At 45.2% G+C, this 22,616-nt stretch overlaps 1 long non-coding RNA gene across 1 annotated transcript; it reads right to left on the reverse strand.

The window, feature by feature from the left end:
* Positions 1-886: 886 nt before the first annotated feature.
* LOC117511587 lies at positions 887-22,256 on the reverse strand. Its single transcript, XR_004560977.1, has 4 exons — positions 22,157-22,256; positions 18,914-18,917; positions 8,580-8,583; positions 887-897 (listed from the first exon to the last, which is right to left on the reverse strand). It is a non-coding gene; the product is annotated as an uncharacterized LOC117511587 (long non-coding RNA).
* Positions 22,257-22,616: the final 360 nt, after the last annotated feature.

Here is a 22,616-nt window from a genome sequence, read left to right on the forward strand (position 1 = left end):
CCATCAGTTGCTAATGAAACCACAACCATCTGGGCAGAATAACCTCCTCGAATTTATGTCTTTATGTTGCTTTTGCTGATTCATCATTCAGTTAATCTAAATTAAAGTCAGCTGTGTTGATAATGAATCATCTATCAAGGAAAAATGTCAAACTGCGATTTGTAAATATGACAGCAAAATAGAAAATATTTTGGTTTTTGCTCTGCTGCTCACACAAAAATGTGACTACAGGACATCATGTTGCCCTCTGAGAAACTGGGACAATTTTCACTATTAGTTTACTATTATTATTATTAGTTTTCACTATTAGTTTACTATTACTATTATTATTATTAGTTTTCACTATTAGTTTTTCTATGCTGATGATTTGACACAATCTGTGCCAATGTTGTGATCAGTTAGTGTAGTTAATATAAGCTGCTGAAGGAAGGCTGGACCCACTTCAAGCAAAGAATTCAGCAGAGATTTTGCTCCTGTGTTGTTTGTGACTGGAGCGTCTCCATAGAACAGTGCTGACTCCATCATTATCACCAGGAGTGGAGACACAGACCTCAGAGGATGGCTTAATACTCGGCAGGACAAGGTGTAACTTGGAGACATGGAAAGCTTTGTTGTCATCTGGGAGGAGCTGGACACGACCAGACGAGGAGAGACGACAACATTGCCAGGCACTAGTTATGCTGAAGTGGCCCCTGAGACAGCACTGTTGCAGAAATGCTTTTCAAAACTAAGGATGCTATCATTATCATCTATATTATAATAGCCAAGTGGCCTCTGTCCACATGTGTTTGGCTGTGATCACGGAAAAACGCGGGAGAACTGACATTTGCCATTTGGTATGTTTATGTATTTTGGGTCAAGGATGAACGCTGCGAAAATGGAACGTTCACAGGATGACTGTTTGGAGAAATTAGCAGTATTAGGTAACAACAGGGCAGCACAGTGGTTTAGTAGTTAGCACTGTTGCCTCACAGTGAGAAGGTCATGGATTCGATTCCCACCTGTGGCCTTTCTGTGTGGAGTTTGCGTGTTCTCCCCGTGTTAGTGTGGGTTGTCTCCGGGTGCTCCGGCTTCCTCCCACATCCAAAGACATGCAGATTAGGTGAATTGGACATTTTAAATTGTCCGTAGGTGTGCGTGGGAGTGTGAATGTGTTTCTTTGTCTATATGTGGCCCTGCGACAGACTGGCATCCTGTCTAGGGTGTACCCTGCCTCACGCTCTATGACTGCTAGGATAGGCTCCAGCCTCCCACGACCCTTAATTGGACTAAGTGGTTGAAGGTGTGTGTGTGTGTGTGTGTGTGCATGCGTGTGTGTGTGTGTGTGTGTGAGCTAACAACAGTGAACAATGGAAGTTGTGCTGCAAAACACCATGGGAGGTCAGATTTTAAATGCTGTTATTGTGGTTCATGATAGTTTAACAGTGTTGTTAGTGTCATTGATTCATTATGTTTTTGTAGTTCAATTGGTTTAGTCAGTTTAGATAATTGTCATATTGGTGTTACCATGAGTGAATAGTGTTGTGTGTTTGATGTCTTTGATGTCTCCACAGTCCCTGTTTTTGGGTGTAAAAATAAAAGTACCTGTTTGTGGCAGACTGAGCAGCTAAAATACTTAGACTGGTGAGTAAAGGCTTTTTGTCCTAAATTCTCCATGACAGTAGCACAAACAGAATTCAAACCCAGAGCTATGTGGGGCCAAAAAGTATTTAGTCAGTCCGTGACTGTGCAAGTTCTTCTACTTAGAAAGATGAGAGAGGTCTGTAATTTTCATCATAGGTACACTTCAATTGTGAGAGACAAAATGAGAAAAAAAATCCAGGAAATCACATTGTAGGATTTTTAAATAATTTATTTGTAAATTATGGTGGAAAATAAGTATTTGGTCAGTAACAAAAATTCAACTCAATACTTTTTAACATAACCTTTGTTGGGAATGACAGAGGTCAAACCTTCCCTGTGTTGGGAAAGTGTAAGTACACGGACCCACAACAGGGGGCGCAAATGAACGGACAATGAAGAAAGTCAAATAACAAAGCTTTACTGTTGTGAACACGCACAACAAACACAACAAATTACAATTTCGGTCACAAGTCGAATTCCAACGGTGTCGTGTGGGCAGGCTCGACGATAGGAGACGTCCGTCCAAGTCGAACCGGAACCACCCGATTTCCTCCGCCACCGAACCCCGGGAATACTGGAGCCGCCAAGTCCCGAACTCCCAGGTGGTCACTGCCTCCGCTCGTCGGATCCGGTACTGCTGGCGAGGAACAGAAACAGTCAGATGTGGGTGCGGCTGCACCCAACAACACGTGGGGTGGAAAACACCACCTCCACCTCTAATCAGACACAACACTGTAATGTAGGAATAAGAGTACTTATCCAAATACGTCCTTCTCAGTCTTCAGTTGTTTTACACACAAGCAACAATTCAATTTCGGGGAGGCCACTTGCAGTGGAATGTCCTTGGTGGACAACCACACTTCCTGCCCGGGGCGATACGTAGGGGCCGGGGTCCGCCGCCGGTCTGCATGGGTCTTTGCCCTCGTCCGGGCCCTCAACAAAGCAGAACGGGCGGCACGCCACACCCGACGGCATTTCCGCAGGTGGGCCTGGACCGAGGGCACACCGACCTCTCCCTCAACCACCGGAAACAATGGGGGCTGATACCCCAAACACAACTCAAAAGGGGAGAGGCCGGTGGCTGACGACACTTGACTGTTGTGGGCGTACTCGATCCAGGCCAGATGAGTACTCCAGGCCGCCGGGTGCGCGGCTGTCACACAACGTAGTGTCTGCTCCATCTCTTGATTGGCCCGTTCTGCTTGCCCGTTGGTTTGGGGGTGATACCCGGACGAGAGACTGACCATGGCCCCCAGTTCCCGGCAAAAGCTCCTCCAGACCTGCGAGGAGAACTGGGGACCGCGATCGGAGACGATGTCTGATGGTATCCCATGCAGCCGGACGACGTGGTGGACCAGGAGGTCCGCTGTCTCCTGGGCCGTTGGGAGCTTCGGGAGGGCCACGAAGTGGGCCGCCTTGGAGAATCGGTCCACTATCGTGAGGATGACGGTGTTTCCCTGGGACGGCGGGAGGCCCGTGACAAAATCCAGGCCGATGTGGGACCAGGGGCGATGAGGTACGGGCAGTGGCTGTAGCAATCCCGAGGACTTGCGGTGGTCGGCTTTGCCCCTGGCGCAGGTGGTACAGGCCTGGATATAATCCCGGATGTCGGTCTCCAGGGATGCCCACCAGAAGCGCTGCCGGACGACTGCCACGGTTCTTTGCACCCCAGGATGACAGGAGAGCTTAGAACCGTGACAGAAGTCCAGGACCACAGCCCTTGCCTCTGGTGGGACGTAGAGCCTATTCTTCGGCCCGGTTCCGGGGTCCGGGTTTCGTGCCAGGGCCTCCCGGATGGTCTTCTCCACGTCCCAGGTGAGGGTGGCCACGATAGTGGACTCCGGGATGATGGGATCCGGGGGATCCGACGACTCCGTTCTGACTTCATCTTCATGTACCCGGGACAAAGCATCCGATGTTTGATTTTTGGTCCCGGGACGGTAGGTGATCCGGAAGTCAAAACGGCCGAAGAACAGTGACCAGCGGGCTTGCCTGGGATTCAGCCGCTTGGCGGTCCTGATATACTCCAGGTTCCGGTGGTCAGTGAAAACCGTGAATGGCACGGACGTTCCCTCCAACAGATGTCTCCACTCCTCAAGAGCCTCTTTCACCGCAAGGAGTTCTCGATTGCCGACGTCATAGTTCCGTTCGGCCGGGGTCAACCTGCGGGAAAAATAGGCACACGGGTGAAGGACCTTATCGGTCTTCCCGCTCTGGGACAGCACGGCTCCTATCCCTGAGTCCGAGGCGTCCACTTCAACCACTAACTGGCGACTAGGATCGGGCTGCACCAGAACGGGTGCAGACGAGAAGCGCCGTTTCAACTCCTTGAACGCGGCATCGCAACGATCCGACCAGGTGAAGGGAACTTTTGGCGAGGTCAGGGCTGTCAGGGGGCTAACTACCTGACTGTAGCCCTTAATGAACCTCCTATAGAAATTAGCGAAGCCGAGGAACTGTTGCAGCTTCCTGCGGCTTGTGGGTTGGGGCCAGTCTCTCACCGCCGCAACCTTGGCCGGATCAGGAGCGACGGAGTTGGAGGAGATGATGAACCCCAGGAAGGACAAAGACGTGCGGTGGAACTCACACTTCTCACCCTTCACAAACAGCCGGTTCTCCAACAACCGCTGTAGGACCTGACATACATGCTTAACATGGGTCTCAGGGTCCGGAGAAAAGATGAGTATATCGTCTAGGTATACGAAGACGAACCGGTGCAGGAAATCCCGCAAGACATCGTTAACCAACGCTTGGAAAGTCGCAGGAGCGTTTGTGAGACCGAACAGCATGACCAGGTACTCAAAGTGACCTAAGGGGGTGTTAAATGCCGTCTTCCACTCGTCTCCCTTCTGGATCCGAACCAGGTGATACGCATTTCTAAGATCGAGCTTGGTGAAAATTCGGGCTCCATGCAGGGGTGTGAACACAGAATCCAACAGGGGCAACGGGTATCGATTGCGAACCGTGATTTCGTTCAGTCCCCTGTAATCAATGCATGGACGAAGTCCGCCGTCTTTTTTACCCACAAAAAAGAAACCTGCACCCATCGGGGAGGTGGAATTCCGGATCAACCCGGCGGCTAACAAGTCCCGGATGTAGGTCTCCATTGATTCGCGCTCAGGCCGTGAGAGGTTGTACAGCCTGCTGGACGGGAACTCACTGCCCGGAACCAAATCAATGGCACAATCATAAGGACGGTGGGGGGGTAGGGTGAGCGCCAGATCCTTGCTGAACACGTCGACAAGGTCATGGTACTCCACCGGCACCGTCCCCAGATTGGGCGGGACTCTGACCTCCTCCTTAGCCTGGGAGCCGGGAGGAACCGAGGAACTTAACACACCCGATGGCAGGTCTCGCTCCACTGAACCACTACCCCGGACGGCCAATCGATCCGGGGATTGTGTTTCAACATCCAGGGAAACCCTAAAATCACTCGGGAGGTAGCAGGAGTTACAAAAAACGCCTCCACCTGCGCGGCGAGAGCCTCCACCCTGCGGTTAAGGAGGACGTTCTGCTCAGTCATAAGATCCAACCGAGCTGTGAAAGTAGTGAGGATCCGCTGCAACTCCCCGATCACTCCTCCTGCGGGCGCCTGTGCGCCCTGTTCTTCCATTGGCTGTTCAACAGCCGGTTGACGCCCCTCGGGATCCATGACGTGGGCCGAGATATCCTGTTGGGAAAGTGTAAGTACACGGACCCACAACAGGGGGCGCAAATGAACGGACAATGAAGAAAGTCAAATAACAAAGCTTTACTGTTGTGAACACGCACAACAAACACAACAAATTACAATTTCGGTCACAAGTCGAATTCCAACGGTGTCGTGTGGGCAGGCTCGACGATAGGAGATGTCCGTCCAAGTCGAATCGGAACCACCCGATTTCCTCCGTCACCGAACCCCGGGAATACTGGAGCCGCCAAGTCCCGAACTCCCAGGTGGTCACTGCCTCCGCTGCTGGCGAGGAACAGAAACAGTCAGATGTGGGTGCGGCTGCACCCAACAACACGTGGGGTGGAAAACACCACCTCCACCTCTAATCAGACACAACACTGTAATGTAGGAATAAGAGTACTTATCCAAATACGTCCTTCTCAGTCTTCAGTTGTTTTACACACAAGCAACAAGGTATTAATCCGTATGGCTGGCTGAGTTCGTTACCTCCTTGGTAGAGCGATATCTCGGCAATGAGGTGGAGATGCCATCCAGCTGATATACCCCTCCGCTGATGGATGTCAGCTGTCTCAGTTGATAGGTGACGGCTGTCACCTTGGCTGCTCCTGTGAGGCGGCAGCACCCTCTGGTGCCTGGAGCCCGCACTCCAGGCAGGGCGCCCTCTGGTGGTGGTGGGCCAGCAGTACCTCCTCTTCAGCGGCCCACACAACACCCTGTAAGTCTTCACCAGGTTTGCACACACTGTAGCTGGTATTTTGGCCCATTCCTCCATGCAGATCTCCTCTAGAGCAGTGATGTTTTGGGGCTGTCGCTGGGCAACATGGATTTTCAACTCCCTCACCAAATTCTCTATGGGGTTGAGGTCTGGAGACTGGCTCGGCCACTCCAGGACCTTGAAATTATTTTTACGGAGCCACTCCTTTGTTGCCCGAGCGGTGTGTTTGGGATCATTGTCATGCTGGAAGACCCAGCCACATTGCATCTTCAATGCTCTCACTGATGGAAGGAGGTTTTGGCTTAAAATGTAACGATACATGGCCCTGTTAATTCTTCCCTTAACACAGATCAGTCATCCTGTCCCCTTTGCAGAAAAACAGCTCCAAAGCATGATGTTACCACCCCCATGCTTCACAGTAGATATGGTGTTCTTGGGATGCAACTCAGCTTTCTTCTTCCTCCAAACACGATGAGTTGAGTTTTTACTAAAATGTTCTATTTTGGTTTCATCTGACCACATGATATTCTCCCAGTCCTCTTCTGGATCATCCATATGCTCTCTGGCAAACTTCAGATGGGCCTGGACACGTACTGGCTTAAGTTGGGGGGCCATGCCTGGCACTGCTGGATTTGAGTTCCTCTCTGCGTAGTGTGTAGCCTTTGATACTTTGGTTCCAGCTCTCTGCAGGTCATTCATCAGGTCCCTCCGTGTAGTTCTGTGATTTTTGTTCACTGTTCTCATGATCATTTTGACTCCACGGGATGACATCTTGCATGGAGCCCCAGATCGAGGGAGATTATCAATGGTCTTGTATGTGTTCCATTTTCTTACAGTTGCTCCCACAGTTGATTTATTCACACCAACCTGCTTGACTATTGTAGATTCACTCTTCCCAGCCTGGTGGACATCTACAATTTTCTTCCTGGTGTCCTTCAACAGCTCTTTGGTCTTGGCCATGGTTGACTTTGGAGTCTGACTGTTTGAGGCTGTGGACAGGTGTCTTTTATACAGATAACGAGTTCCAACAGGTGCCATGAATTCAAGTAACAGGTGGAGGACAGAATAGCTTCTTAAAGAAGATGTTACAGGTCTGTGAGAGCCATAAATCTTGCTTGTTTGTGGGTGACCAAATATTTATTTTCCACCATAATTTACAAATAAATTCTTTAAAAATCCTACAATGTGATTTTCTGGATTCTTTTTTTCTCATTTTGTCTCTCATAGTTGAAGTGTACCTATGATGAAAATTACAGACCTCTCTCATCTTTCTAAGTAGGAGAACTTGAACAATCAGGGACTGACTAAATACTTTTTGGCCCCACTGTACATATTGGGAGGCCAGCTCCTTATCCACTCACCTGCTTTACACTGATACTAATAATGAACAAATTTAAGCATAGCACCTGTAAATTATAGCTATACCATTACTAACTTTACCAGGTCTATCTGTTCCATGTAAACTGGCTCTTCCTGTAATAAAATTTTCAGATGCTCAGTACTGTTTATACGACAGCTTGGCTGAGTACTAATTGGTACCCTCTGCCTCTCTTGTCCTCTGCACTTGAACTATTACAGGATGCCACTACAATATATTTTATTCACTTGCTGCAACTTCACATTGTTGTATTGGCCTGGATCTCCTAATGATAAATCAGATGCCTTGTCTGTCAATTTTCATCTACCAGTTCAGTGAAAGATGACTCATCTAATTTGCCTCCCACTTTCACGGTTCCTGAGAAGTCAAGCATCTTGAGAGGAAGTCCTTAGAAAATATCCAAGGACCGTCTGTGTCGCAGGCTGTGTATACTCGACATAATACGGCCATAGGTCCTTTACTGGGGGCACTCTTCAAAATTGGCTGCATCATTAATGTGGTCCAACAAAGATTTTGGTGACCCATTCTAGCCAAGGATGCCCGAAAATTCATCACGATATGTTCCATTTGTTCCCAGTGCAAACCTTCCAGACAACAGACAGTTGGTTTCTTCAGCCAATCATGGTTCATCACCATCCCTAGATTTTGTCACCAACTTGCATGTGTCTCATGGTCAATCAGTGATTTTAACATTTGTCAATAATGTTTCCAAAATTTCTCCATTTTATTTTTCTGCCTAAACTCTCCTCAGCCAAAGAAACCACTGAGGCTGTTTCTTCAGTCGCCATGAGATGAGATGAGATGAGATGAGATATACGAGGGCTGTCAATAAAGTAACGGTCCTTTTTATTTTTTTCAAAAACTATATGGATTTCATTCATATGTTTTTACGTCAGACATGCTTGAACCCTCGTGCGCATGCGTGAGTTTTTCCACGCCTGTCGGTGACGTCATTCACCTGTGAGCACTCCTTGTGGGAGGAGTCGTCCAGCCCCTCGTCGGAATTCCTTTGTCTGAGAAGTTGCTGAGAGACTGGTGCACTGTTTGATCAAAATTTTTTCTAAACCTGTGAGACACATCGAAGTGGACACGGTTCAAAAAATTAAGCTGGTTTTCAGTGAAAATTTTAACGGCTGATGAGAGATTTTGAGGTGATTCTGTCGCTTTAAGGACTTCCCACGGTGCGAGACGTCGCTCAGCGCTCTCAGCTGCCGTCGTCAGCCTGTTTCAAGCTGAAAACCTCCACATTTCAGGGTCTATTGATCCAGGACGTCGTGAGAGAACAGAGAAGTTTCAGAAGAAGTCGGTTTCAGCATTTCTTCCAGATATTCCACTGTTAAAGGAGATTTTTTTAATGAAAGACGTGCGGACGGATCCGCGCGTCGGGACGCAGCCGACGCGGTGCGGCGGCACAGGAAAAACACCTCCGTGTTGATAACCATTTGTAAAATCCAGGCGGCTTTTGATGGCTTTCAGTGGAGTGAGTATATGAGAAATTGTTTAACAGGCAGGACATGTTCCAACTTGTCCTTAAGGCTTTCAACAGAGGTGTTTTTCCTGTGGCGGAGCGTCGCGGCGGCTGCGTCCCGACGCGTGGACCCGTCCGCACGTCTTTCATTAAAAAAATCTCCTTTAACAGTGGAATATCCGGATAAAATGCTGAAACCGACTTCTTCTGAAACTTCTCTGTTCTCTCACGACGTCCTGGATCAATAGAACCTGAAATGTGGAGGTTTTCAGCTTGAACAGGCTGACGACGCTGCCTGAGAGCGCCGAGCGACGTCTCGCACCGTGGGAAGTCCTTAAAGCGACAGAATCACCTCAAAATCTCTCATCAGCCGTTAAAATTTTCACTGAAAACCAGCTTAATTTTTCGAACCGTGTCCACTTCGATGTGTCTGTTAAGGATTTTATATATATATATATATGTTATCACTGTTAAACATTTGTACCTTCGTCTTCTTTCTCATGAGAACAGTGTTGTGCTGTTTTGCACCTGTCTTAACCAAGCCTGAGAATTCAATTTTGTTTTAGCACTCTGGGGTCAATCTGAGCTGGGAATGAAGGGCTGGATGTACTTATTATTATAATATAACTTTGTTTTCGCAGCCTCTAATGACTGGGAGTAAGAGAACGTTTTGACTGTTGTGATGTGGTGCTTAGTGTGAAGGAGTGTGAAGGACAGGACACTTCAGGCAGATGCAGAACAGCTGATAACTGCAACAGACGAACGAGATGTGCTGACCTGTGTAAAAGAAAGTGTCCTTCCTTACAGCTGCACTTATTGACGTATGCGTTTATGTTACGGGAAGAAACTTGTCTTGCGTCATCACCCCCACCCTTAGGACAAGTTTTTTGTTTATGTGATGAGGGCGTCTCTTAATAAAAAGAGCGGAAAAGCAGGCCAGACTTTAGTGTAGCCTTGGTGTACAGCCTGGCCGCACTCCGCGCGTAAAATTTGACTTTCTGTCTCACTGGTGTTTCTTGACTCTGTTTGTCTTGTTAAAGGTTTAAAAATGTTTGGAGGAGAAAATACCCAACATTGACTGGGGGCTCGTCCGGGATCTCAACAATACCGGAGGTGTCCAGCGGAGGTCGTCAAGTCCAGACGTAAATCCTTGGCCAAGGTCCGATCGATTGATCGTGTCTGCAATTGTCGACCACCGTTGGCATCGTCTGGTTGACGAGATTTTCCCGAAGAAGACAGACAGGAAGTCGAGTCAGTGAGTAGAATTTCTTTGTAAACAGTACCGAGTGAGTGGTGATCAGATCACATAAACAGTTAAATTCCGCAAGCGATGATACAGAATCGTCTGTTAATGCAAAGCAGTTAAACTCTGTAAGGAGGGTGCGGACTCCTCTGTTTATATACGCGTACCGGTAGGGGATAAAAGTGATCACATAAAACAGTTAAACTCCGTAAGCGATGATACAGAATCGTCTGTTAATGAAACACAGTTAAACTCTGTAAGGAGGGCGGACTCCTCTACGGTTGCGAGGGACGCAAGTAGTTAAATTCCGGAAGGAGGATACGGACTCCTCTGTTTTAATACGTAAAGGAAATCCCGGGTAGAAATATGTGCACTGTAAAAAAGCAGTTAAATCTGGCAGGGACGGCGGAGTCCCCTAATGCAGGACATTAGTTAAATTTCACGGGAGGGCGAGCTCCCCTGGCATAAGAATACGCGTACGATTATTAAAAGTGTTTCTATGTGTAAATAGTGTTTTGTGTAAGTGTAAATAACTGTGTGAAAGTGCAATACTTTGGACAACGTTAGTGACAACCGTGTGTGTGGAAGCAGAGGCAAGTGATTCCGCTTCCTACGGGGAGGTGAAAGGAATCAACCACACGACGGCAAATTAATTGTCACGTCCAAAGAAAGTGTGAAAACTTCAGATTTAGAACACCCTAGGTGTGCCCCCGTCTGAAGTCCAAATTATAACAAGGGATAATAAAAATGGGGGGTAAGACGTCTATAAATAAGGAAAATTTATCAACTGACGACTGGAAATTTATGGAAGCAAAAAAAAATCCAAAAACAACAAAAAATTGGAGACCTGGATTAATAAACATGACTTTGACGGACGACTGAACCTGATCAGTATACAGAAGCTAAGGAAGAAGCAGAGAACAGACAGAAGGGAGCAGAGAAGCGACGATTAGAGAAAGCAAGGAAAAAGAAAGCTGTAGGTAAGGCAGAAGAAGATGTGATAATTCAGCACAGAGAACCAGAACAGCCTCAACAATCACCGCTGGCTGGATCGTCGGTGACAACAACACCTTTATCTCCTCTACCAGAGGATGACGATGTACCGCCACCACAGTATGATTTGGCAGTAAAACCTAAGGTAAAAAGTGAAAAACCAGAAAAACCAGAAAAACCACAAACACGCAGTCAAGCGAAAGTGCCCACAGCCCCTCCCATGGTGGAACACAGTGACCAGGGAGGTGCCTATCCTATGATAGAAGTACCAAATCCTCGTGCAGGAACAGCAGGACAGCGATCAACCATGCTCGTATATCGAACATGGAATGCTGATAATATCAAAGCAGCAGTCGACATGATACCATCGCCACGTGTCGATATCGAGGGATTTATGCAGGATATAGAAAACATTAGAAGTTCTTACCACCTTAGTGGACCTGAAGTCCAACAGGTGTGGATGAAAGCATGTGGCCCTAAAATGGAGTCAGATACGCGGAGACTGGAATCCTGCAGACCAGGATGGCGTACCATTGCCACATGATGATCCAGTCTTGAAAACAAGAGTGGAAGCTATGATTACACGTGCAAAAGGTGTGTTAGGACCAAAGATAAATTATACTGAAATTACCAGGACAACTCAGAAAGAAGGAGAGCCATGGATAGAGTTTAGATGCAGATTTGAGAGTGTATTTAGAGTCCATAGTGGCATATTGCCAGGAACACCAGTGTATGAAAACAAATTGAAAAATGTTTCACCTGTGAAGCTGACAATGACCGATTTGATTCATGATGGCAACTCAACAGCTGTCTTAACAGTAACAGGTGCCACTGAAGATGTTTTAAAATTGAGATTCACAGGTATGCCTTTGCATGTGTCACTTTGTAAGCCATATTTGACAGAATGGCAAGAATTGGGACTGACAGTCATAACAGCTTTGTCAGCCACTGATTGGAGCAGAGTTGGACCACGAACGGAGTTCAGTCCATCAACTAAATTGTATAAAGTGCCAGTTAATGTCTCATTGGTGCTGACAGCTGGAACACACATTAATGTGTCCACTTCACAATCCTGAGTGTTTCAGTTGAGTCCTGAAGAGGATGATCTTCTCTCTTCTGTACCATCAGGATTGTGGACAACAGGTCCTTCAGACGTAGGACTGATAAAAATGCACAACCTGTAGTTATAAGACCAAAAACAGAATACAGACCATGTGTAAGACAGTATCCATTGAAACCTGATGCAATTGAAGGAATCAGGCCGGTAATAGAGAATTTATTAACAGCAGGAGTAATAGTGCCATGTCCAGATTCACCATGTAACACACCCATATTTCCTGTAAAAAAAGGCTCCGCCCTCAGTGGGGTGGAGAATGATTCAAGATCTGCAGGCAGTAAATGCTGTGATTAAAAGAGCACCATGTGTACCAGATCCGCACACACTGTTAAGCTCATTGAGATTAAATTCTAGTTGTTTTTCTGTAATAGATATCAGTAATGCATTTTTTTTTTTTCTGTACCAGTACACCCAGATAGTCAATTCTGGTTTGCTTTTACCTTTAAAGGACAACGATATACATTTACCAGATTACCGCAGGGTTACGCAGAGAGTCCAACTATTTATTCTCAAGTCATGTCAGCATGTTTAGCCAATTTCGTTCCACCGGCAGATAGCCAACTATTAGTGTATGTTGATGACATTCTGATTGCCTCTGACACACGAGAAAACTGCATAACTGACACAGTAGCATTATTATGTTTCTTATTTGATAATGGCCACAAAGTGAGTAAAAACAAAGTTCAGTTGTGTAGGGATAAAGTAAAATATTTAGGACATGAATTATCAGCCACAGGGCGTACTATCCTGTCTGACAGGAAGGAAGCAATTTTACACGCTCCAAAACCACAAACCAAAAAGCAGATGATGTCATTTCTTGGACTGACTAATTACTGCAGGGCATGGATTCCTTGCTATGCAGAGTTGACTAGTCCACTTTCTGATTTGATGTACAAGGATGATATTTCAATGTCAACCGTGTTGGAATGGAACAAAGAAGCTGAGGAAGCTTTTGTAAAAGTAAAACAAACATTAGTGTCATCCACAGTTTTGGCACTACCAGATTATAGTAAACCATTCATTCAAACAGCTGATTGTAAGAATGAGTCCATGACTAGTGTTTTGGTTCAAGTGTATGGCTCAAAATTAAGGCCAGTTGCCTACTACTCATCTAAATTGGATGCAGTGGCAAGTGCTCTACCACCATGTGTACAGGCTGTTGTTGCAGCCTTTATGGCTGTTCAAAGTAGCAGTAATGTTGTTCTATTCCATCAGTTGACACTGGAAGTTCCACATGCAGTTTCTGCACTTCTGTTGCAGACAAAAATGAGCCTTTTGTCCCCAGCAAGACATCTTTCGTGCATGTCCTTGCTATTATCACAACCACACCTCACGGTAGAGCGCTGTACGACATTGAATCCATCCACATTGATACCTTTACCTGAGGATGGTGAGCCGCACAATTGTCTTGATGTAGCTACGGTCTGTACGAAAGCACGCCCAGACCTCCAGGACACACCCATCCCAAACAGTACAATTGTGTATGTGGATGGTTCTTCCACTGACAAAGCTTATGGACAAACACAATCTGGATATGCTGTTGTCACAAATTCAGAAGTATTGGATTCTGCTTCATTGCCATCGTCATTTTCAGCACAAGCAGCTGAATTAGTTGCTTTAACTGCAGCTTGCTATCTGTTTAAAGGTACGGCTGTATCAATTTATACAGACAGCCAGTACGCTTTCAACACAGTGCATGTGTTTGCAAAACTGTGGGAGGAGCGTGGAATGGTGACATCATCTGGAAAGCCAGTGACTCATGCCACTCTCCTAACTGCCCTACTGCAAGCTGTGAAGTTGCCTCAACAAATTGCTATATGCAAATGTGGGGCTCACACCAAAGGCTCTGACAGTGTTTCAAAAGGAAATGACGTTGCCGACAAAACCGCAAAGGCGGCAACAGCTCTTTCTATTTTTCTCCTATATGACACCCCTCCGGATATGACCACAAAAGAAACCCATATTGCCAAAAAATATGTTTAAATGGGCAGCTATTATGAGCCATGGCGTGATGCATGTCTCATCAGGGGGTATGATATCGCAATTGCAATCTATTTTTTGTCTTTATGGGTTCGATGCATATGCAAAACAGCATTGTAGAGCATGCATGACATGTGCAAAACACAACTCACAAGGCAATTTGAGACCCCAAAGAGGCAAATTTCCAACACCACAATATCCCTTTCAAGTGATTCATATGGATTATATACAGCTGAGTAAACATGAAGGGAAGGAATTTTGTTTAGTCATAATTGATGCCTTCTCAAAATGGGTAGAATTGTTCCCTACAAAACATGCAGATGCACTTACAGTGGCTAAGGCATTGTGCAAAGACATCATTCCATGATTTGGAATACCAGAAACAGTCTATTCAGATAATGGAGCGCATTTTGTTAATACAATGGTGCAATACGTAGGAGAAGCGCTACAGGTCAATCTCAAAAATCATTGTGCTTATCATCCACACAGTGCCGGATTAGTGGAAAGGACAAAGGGCACATAAAAGGGCGCAATAAAAATAAGATTAAGGAAATGTATAGAAGAGACAAAACAAACCTGGATTGAATGTTGGACCTAGTAAAATTGTATATGAGAATAACACCAACACCATCAGGGTTAACACCATTTGAGATACTTTATGGACGACCATATCGTCTACCAATTTTGACATGGATACTAAAACAGCAGATGAGGAACAAACATTAGCAAATTTTATGAAAAAGACATTAACACAGAAAGAGATAACTTAAACACATTTACTGCCGAATAATTTTGATCTTCCACAGGACGGCCTTCCGGTAGTCTAGCCAGGAGACTGGGTGTTCATCAGAGTCCAGTCCTCGTTGGGAAGGTCTATACCAAGTGCTGTTAACAACACCAACTGCAGTAAAGATAGCGGAGAGATCAACGTGGATACATCACTGTAAGATACAGCGTGTGTTGGCGGCCTCCACAGTGGAAGGGGAAGTCTGGCTACAAAGGAAGTCTATTTAATTAGCAATAGATTGTCTCAATGCCAGTGAAGCAGGGAGATCCTTGCACTATTAGGTGAGGTGGTTAACAACACTGTATCCTAGCAATCATGACTGAACTACAGCAGACCCCGGAGCGGCGTGCTCAGCGCCGCCGCTGCCGGACTGTTGGTAGGGCAGCCGGTTGCGTTGTGATCTTAGTGTGTTTCGTGCTCCTCGGATTCCTGGCCTGGTGGAATGGAATTACGTTACTAATTGTTATGTTTGTTCACAGATACCTATATCCTCAACACACCCAGCTCTGACGGCTAAACCGTACCCTGCTAGGGTGACAGAATGTCTTATCATACGGATGCATAATCAAACTGTATTTCGGGGGCAGCAGTTCTCAGCAAATCTGATAAGATGTAACACCACTTGCCTCAGTGCAACCACTTATATGATAGGGATTTCAACAGAGGACGTACAAGCGTGCCCAAGTGCTGCTCCATTGACTAGACTGAAGGGAAATGCAAAAATATCATCACGTTAAATTGTCATCACAACGGCCATTCCCAATTTGCTTTTACGGGACAGGGAATAAAAATGTAGGTAAAATTAAGAAACGTCTGTGTACCCAAACGTATGTTTTATCAAATAATTTAAGCCTAACCAAAACATAATATGTGGATGGTACTTATCTTCATCACATTGGACGGGGATGTAATTATACAGGCTCCTGTCCATGGGGAACGGATGAATCATGTGCTTATGTTAGTAAGTTTTTGCTACCACCTATAAATGGTACTCCGGTGTATGATGACATCTATTGGCTTTATGGTTCCAGACTGTACATGAGTCTCCCACCAAATTGGGGTGGTGTGTGTGCACCTACCCAGGTGACTGACCATACATATGTGGTAGGACCTCCACAGAGAAGAATGGCAGCACCAGACGGAGGAGATTGATATACCCAGATGTGTTACCACATGATCACATGTGGGGCTCGGATGTACTAAAGGACCAAAAAATTGTGGTCTGTAGGAGATAAAATAGCACATTCATTGTTCCCCTGGATAGGAGTGGGAAAAATTCATTAATGATTGAAACTCTGAATTATCGATTGGGTCTGTTCATGAATGTAACTAAAAAAAATAGTAGCAGCTCAAAACACTGAAATAGATGCTTTACGTACCATGGTGATGCAAAATCGCATGGTTTTAGACTTGCTTACTGGTTCACAGGGAGGAGTTTGTGTTCTGCTGAACACAACATGCTGTACTTTCATCCCAGACTCCATTCATTCAGTGGATATGCAGGACGCATTGGAAGAGCTGAATAAACTTCGTGATGCAATGCATAAAGACACCCTAGCCGTGAACCGGTGGAATCCCTGGTCCTGGTTGACTTCAGGACCATGTTGGCAGTTACTATTGAAAATGGTGACACCAGTTATTATAGTCCTAATTCTGATTGGACTTTGCATGTGTTGTGTGATCCCTTATATCAAAACAATGGTTGGCAAAATGGTGTCAAATACATTTGTACAGTGTAATCTGGCCTTCCAACAAACTATCAAGCATTGAAACAGTCAGACCTTAGTGGAGAAAACTGTAATGACTGTACTGAGAATTATGATGATATTGAAAAGCTCACAACTCCAGTTCAAGCTTGAACTGTTGACGTGATGAGTTAACACACTCTTAGCCTATGAAGCTTTAGCTGAAAAAGTAATAAGACAAGTGGTGTAGTCGAATAATACCAGTCGGTAGGAGTGATGTATGGTGGTGGTGTGGTGATAACAGAATCTTTGACAGACTGCCACGAAATGTGTCAGGTTATTGTGCATTAATATCATTATTGTTACCCATGACCCCTGAAGACGTTACGACATATGCAGCCTCTCTTATTCCTGAGGATTGGCAGAAAGGCATAGCCAGACATAGAGTAAAAAGAGATTGGAAAGGAGTAGGAAATCCAACATATATTGACGCAATAGGAGTCCCCAGAGGAGTGCCTGACGAGTATAAACTGGTTGATCAAATAGCAGCTGGATTCGAATCTTCCATCTGTTGGTGGTGTTTAATTAATAAAAATGTGGACAGAATAGATTAAGTTAATAAACTAACTAACTAAGCTGGGTGATGCCTACTGTATGTTTAACAGGTGATAAACAGGTGGGAAATGTTAAGGATTTTATATATATATATATATGTTATCACTGTTAAACATTTGTACCTTCGTCTTCTTTCTCATGAGAACGGTGTTGTGCTGTTTTGCACCTGTCTTAACCAAGCCTGAGAATTCAATTTTGTTTTAGCACTCTGGGGTCAATCTGAGCTGGGAATGAAGGGCTGGATGTACTTATTATTATAATATAACTTTGTTTTCGCAGCCTCTAATGACTGGGACTAAGAGAACGTTTTGACTGTTGTGATGTGGTGCTTAGTGTGAAGGAGTGTGAAGGACAGGACACTTCAGGCAGATGCAGAACAGCTGATAACTGCAACAGACGAACGAGATGTGCTGACCTGTGTAAAAGAAAGTGTCCTTCCTTACAGCTGCACTTATTGACGTATGCGTTTATGTTACGGGAAGAAACTTGTCTTGCGTCATCACCCCCACCCTTAGGACAAGTTTTTTGTTTATGTGATGAGGGCGTCTCTTAATAAAAAGAGCGGAAAAGCAGGCCAGACTTTAGTGTAGCCTTGGTGTACAGCCTGGCCGCACTCCGCGCGTAAAATTTGACTTTCTGTCTCACTGGTGTTTCTTGACTCTGTTTGTCTTGTTAAAGGTTTAAAAATGTTTGGAGGAGAAAATACCCAACAGTGTCTCACAGGTTTAGAAAAAATTTTGATCAAACAAAGCGCCAGTCTCTCAGCAACTTCTCAGACAAAGGAATTCCGACGAGGGGCTGGACGACTCCTCCCACAAGGAGTGCTCACAGGCGAATGACGTCACCGACAGGCGTGGAAAAACTCACGCATGCGCACGAGGGTTCAAGCATGTCTGACGTAAAAACATATGAATGAAATCCATATAGTTCTTGAAAAAAATAAAAAGGACCGTTACTTTATTGACAGCCCTCGTACTTTATTGATCTCACAGTGGAGAAATTCTGTTTACACTCCAGTTACCTCAGACAGCAATTAGTCGACATTTGATACTTGTTTACCATAATAATGGCACACATCAGAATTAAAGACAGCACATACACATTTGACATTGTTTATGTGCACTAAGTTTGAAGAAGTCCGTTATCCGAATTGAGGCAAGTGGGTGAAGGTCTCGCAGCAACCCTGAGTCACGCCACCGTCAGCTTGGGGGGGGGACCTGCTGCAGCTAAAACCGCGCCGCCACCCGCAAAAGGAGTGGAGCTGCTTCAGTCCTGTGAAACAGTTTGTCTTTGTGAGTTGAGATAAGAAACAGCCAAATGTTCACCAAGGCCGAAGACATTCCTCTGGAGGAAAACAGCAGGGCAGTATGTCCTTCAGGCTGATAAGCCTGCCGTGTTGTGGTTTATGCAGTGAAAAACACTTTTTACATGATCATTTCTGTCCATTGCAGTTACTATCTGAACAATACAAATGCGTGATGTCATGCACTTCGTCTGGGGCAGATTCTTTCATGTACTGGTAGCATCAATTTTGATTCAGATGTAGATCTATACCATCCTTGTCCAACTGGATCAGTAATATTTGGTTTGGGAATGTGACTGTGGGCCCACAGTCTTGGTACCTAGGATTTAGTACCTAGCTCGCATGGCATGTCTGGGGACAGTGGTAGATGGGGAGTTTGACTGGGGCGGTACACCTGTAAAACAGTAATGCAGGGGTCTTAAGGTGAGCTCGGGGAGGACAGAAACCTCGCATGCAAAAGAAGGGCAAAACCTCACTTGATCTTGAAAGCGGGGCCGCTTGATCCTTCTGACTTTTCGGCTTTTAAGCAGGAGGTGTCAGAAAAGTTACCACAGGGACAACTGGTTTGTGGCAGCCAAGCATTCATAGTGACTACGTTTTTTTGATCCTTCGATGTCGACTCTTCCTATCATTGTGAAGCAGAATTCACCAAGCGTTGGATTGTTCGCCCACTAATAGGGAACGTGAGCTGGTATTAGACCATTGTGAGACAGGTTAGTTTTACACTACTGATGATGTGTTGTTTCAGTAGTAATCCTGCTCAGTACGAGAGGAGCTGCAGGTTCAGACATTTGGTGTATGTGCTTGACTGAGAAGCCAATGGTGTGAGGCTACCATCTGTGGAATTATGACTGAATGCCTCTAAGTCAGAATCCTGCCTCGACAAAGCGATACCGAAGCGCCGTGGATTGTCAGTTGGCCCCTGATAGTTGGGCCACCTTACACTGGCCCCACTGCCCAGTGAACAGAGCCGTTTGTGACTGGACTGGGGCGAGGATTATGTGGTCACCCCTCTCCTTCCTCGCACCTCATGTTTGTGGAGAACCTGGTGCTAAATCACTTTCAGATGACCTGGGACGTCTGCATAAGCATCTTCTTTGGGTGGTGTTTTGAAACAAGGTTCGGTCAGATCGGCACACAGAAATGATCACACAGACTGCATTTTGCTAGAACAAACAGGCGCATATTTATTCCCCACAAAAGCAGTTACATCAAACACAAGTGGTTGCAGCGCATGAAACATCTCTTTCTCTCTTACCGTGATGCCTTTAAGGTGGAGAGCCAACACCTTCGGCAGAGTGCGCTTGTCAACCGGCTGGGCGTTCGTACGTGACCCGCAGCAGACTCTATCGGAGCATGGCTCTGCCCCCTCTTTTCTAGTGTGTGCGCGAAGGGAGGGTGAGTGGCCATCTCAAACTCCCTGGCGCACATAATTCCTTTAATCAACAGGCATCAAAAAGGTATTTCCTCTTGCAAAAACATAATAACCCCAGCTCTTCACTCCCAGTTCAGAATGACCCCAACATGTTTCACTCCCAGTCGTTAGTGGCTACAAAAACAAAGTTGTGCAATCAGTGTAATAATAACAAGTACATCATTAGGGTTACTTTAAGACAGGGGCAAAACAACATAATCTTTTCTCCACACATTCCACTCTTGGTGTTTTGCACCAGTCAATTTATGTAACCACTAGCAGATTCAGGTAATGCTGGGCCTGCCATAGCATTTCCCACATTTCTTCTAGTGATTCACAAACAAAATTTTGAGTAATATAGTCTTGATTATACCTGTTCCAAACAATATACTCATATACAAAACCCGATGTTGTGGGGTCTAATGTGACATTGTATTCGTTCACTCCAAAAGGATCATGAATTAACAAAGTTAATTTCATCTCATTCGTTGAAATATTACCCATTCCACCTCTCGCCTTAAACGTATAACATAGATACATGTAAAAATGTTACAAAAAGTCATCACACATATTGCTATAATTAATATTGTCAAAGGTGGCACTAAGGTACTCCTGGCAGTGACAGACATCCCTGAAAAGATATCCCACCAATGATGTGCTGATGCTTGCTGTACTAATTTTGCCACATGTTTTACCCGGTCACTAGCTATCAATGTAGACACCATGAGACTGGAGATGTTGGACGTATGTGACTCTATTAATTGCTGAATTTCCGTAGATTGTTCCAATGCGCATTTGAAACGCTCCAGGGAAAGACTCCATGGGGAATGCAATACATCCCATTGTACCGAAGTCAGCCGACTCGATACAGAATAATTAGTCAAACGATACGTCCGGTTTCCCCAATGCCATAAGTGCACATTGTTCAGGCAGCCAGTAAACGGAACCGAAGGTACTTGTGAATTGTTTCTCATTGTTGCAACACACAGAGCATGTGGGCCAATTTGCCACAACATTTCTCTTGGTGTTTCCCTGGTCCAATCACAAAGTACAACCTCTGAGTCGGTTAGACATGGATTGGCATATCCCATTTGCAGCACACAGGCCATACCTTTATCTGTGGTATCACACATTTTGGTATCAAAAGTCGTATTAGTTTTTGGTTCTAACCACTCTCCATCCATATGCAAGAACCAATAACCATTAGCCGTTATCACAGGTAACACTTGATATTTACAAACAACCTTTGGTTGTGTCACATTGTACTGGGTCCAATACCCAGTACATACTGTTTCATTACATTGTGTATATTCTGGATGTAGCTTTAACCATAAGGTGTTGCTAATGTTCCAAATCCTTCTCCAATCATGATAGTTCCCTGTAGTAACTATTAGCTGAAATCTTTCTCTTTGAGCTTCAGCATGAAGAGTTTGTATAGCACATGCTGTCCAATTTCCCATATGAGATAAATTTTGGAAGACATTAAATGTTTCATTCCATAATGCCAATTGCCATTTGAAATTCTTTTGCCACAAATTAGTATTTTGTACTTGCCCTACTAAGGCTTTAGGCATCCATTCTCCTACCTGATGGATTACTTGAGACGAATATTTCCCTGTGTTTGATAACATTGTTCTGGTCACTTCATTATCAACTGTGTTTGATACTCATCGACGTCTTCTGCAAATTGGAATATTTGGAAAGGTAATTTGCCAATATACTTTTGTCTTCACAGTTGCTTGTGCCAAATAGGTGCAGGTATCAATTAAAGGTGCAACCTGGGTTTGTGTTGCCTTAGCCTCTTTTGGTAGTACCCAAATTGGGTATCCCCAAAGTGTTCTATTTGCTATGGCCGTGCCATTAGCTATCCATAGTACTGACTCTGCTGTTATATTCCATTGTGTACTGTTTGGTGAATTTCCACAAGTGACAGTCGTTTCATTCAGTATGCATACATGTACTAAAGATGATATAATCAGTTGACACCCTTTACCTATCACTGGTATATTGTAATTCTTATAACATTGTCTACATTTGTAGATAGTACAATCACTAGTCAAATTTCCAAATGAACATTGTTCATTAGCTGCACAAGTAAAATTGTCTTGGGTCCTGCTTTGGGTGCTGTTTTTCCATGAAAGAGTCACCACTTGATCAGCAACCACCAGTTGATGTCCTTCTGTCATTCCCCAGCAACAGGGGACCATGGCACCACCTACAAGGAGGAGTATGACCCAGCAGCCGACACCTCCAATCCCGGGGCTTCCACTGGTTGCCATGACGACACCCACCTCCTGTGGTTTTTGATCTCCCGATCAGCAACTCCCACCAGGGCATCAAGCCTAGACAACACAAGTGTAACTACGGGTAGAATGACAACGATTAGTCTTCCCTTACATAGCACTTTGATACAGGCACATTTACCCATTTTTCTTCACCCTGATAGAGTATACTAACAGTTGCATCATTCCCTTGAGCTATAATTTCTGCCGCTTTAGGCGGTCCGTTAGGTTGTTTAACCCAAACTTTGGCACCTGCTTTATCTGAGGAACCAAAGCCTTGCGTTCCTCGTGTAGTTATTACTACGGGTTTTGGTATCTCCTGTACCAACCCCATTTCACA

The sequence above is a fragment of the Thalassophryne amazonica genome, chromosome 6 (assembly GCF_902500255.1).
Source record: "Thalassophryne amazonica chromosome 6, fThaAma1.1, whole genome shotgun sequence".
Classification (NCBI taxonomy): Eukaryota; Metazoa; Chordata; class Actinopteri; order Batrachoidiformes; family Batrachoididae; genus Thalassophryne; species Thalassophryne amazonica.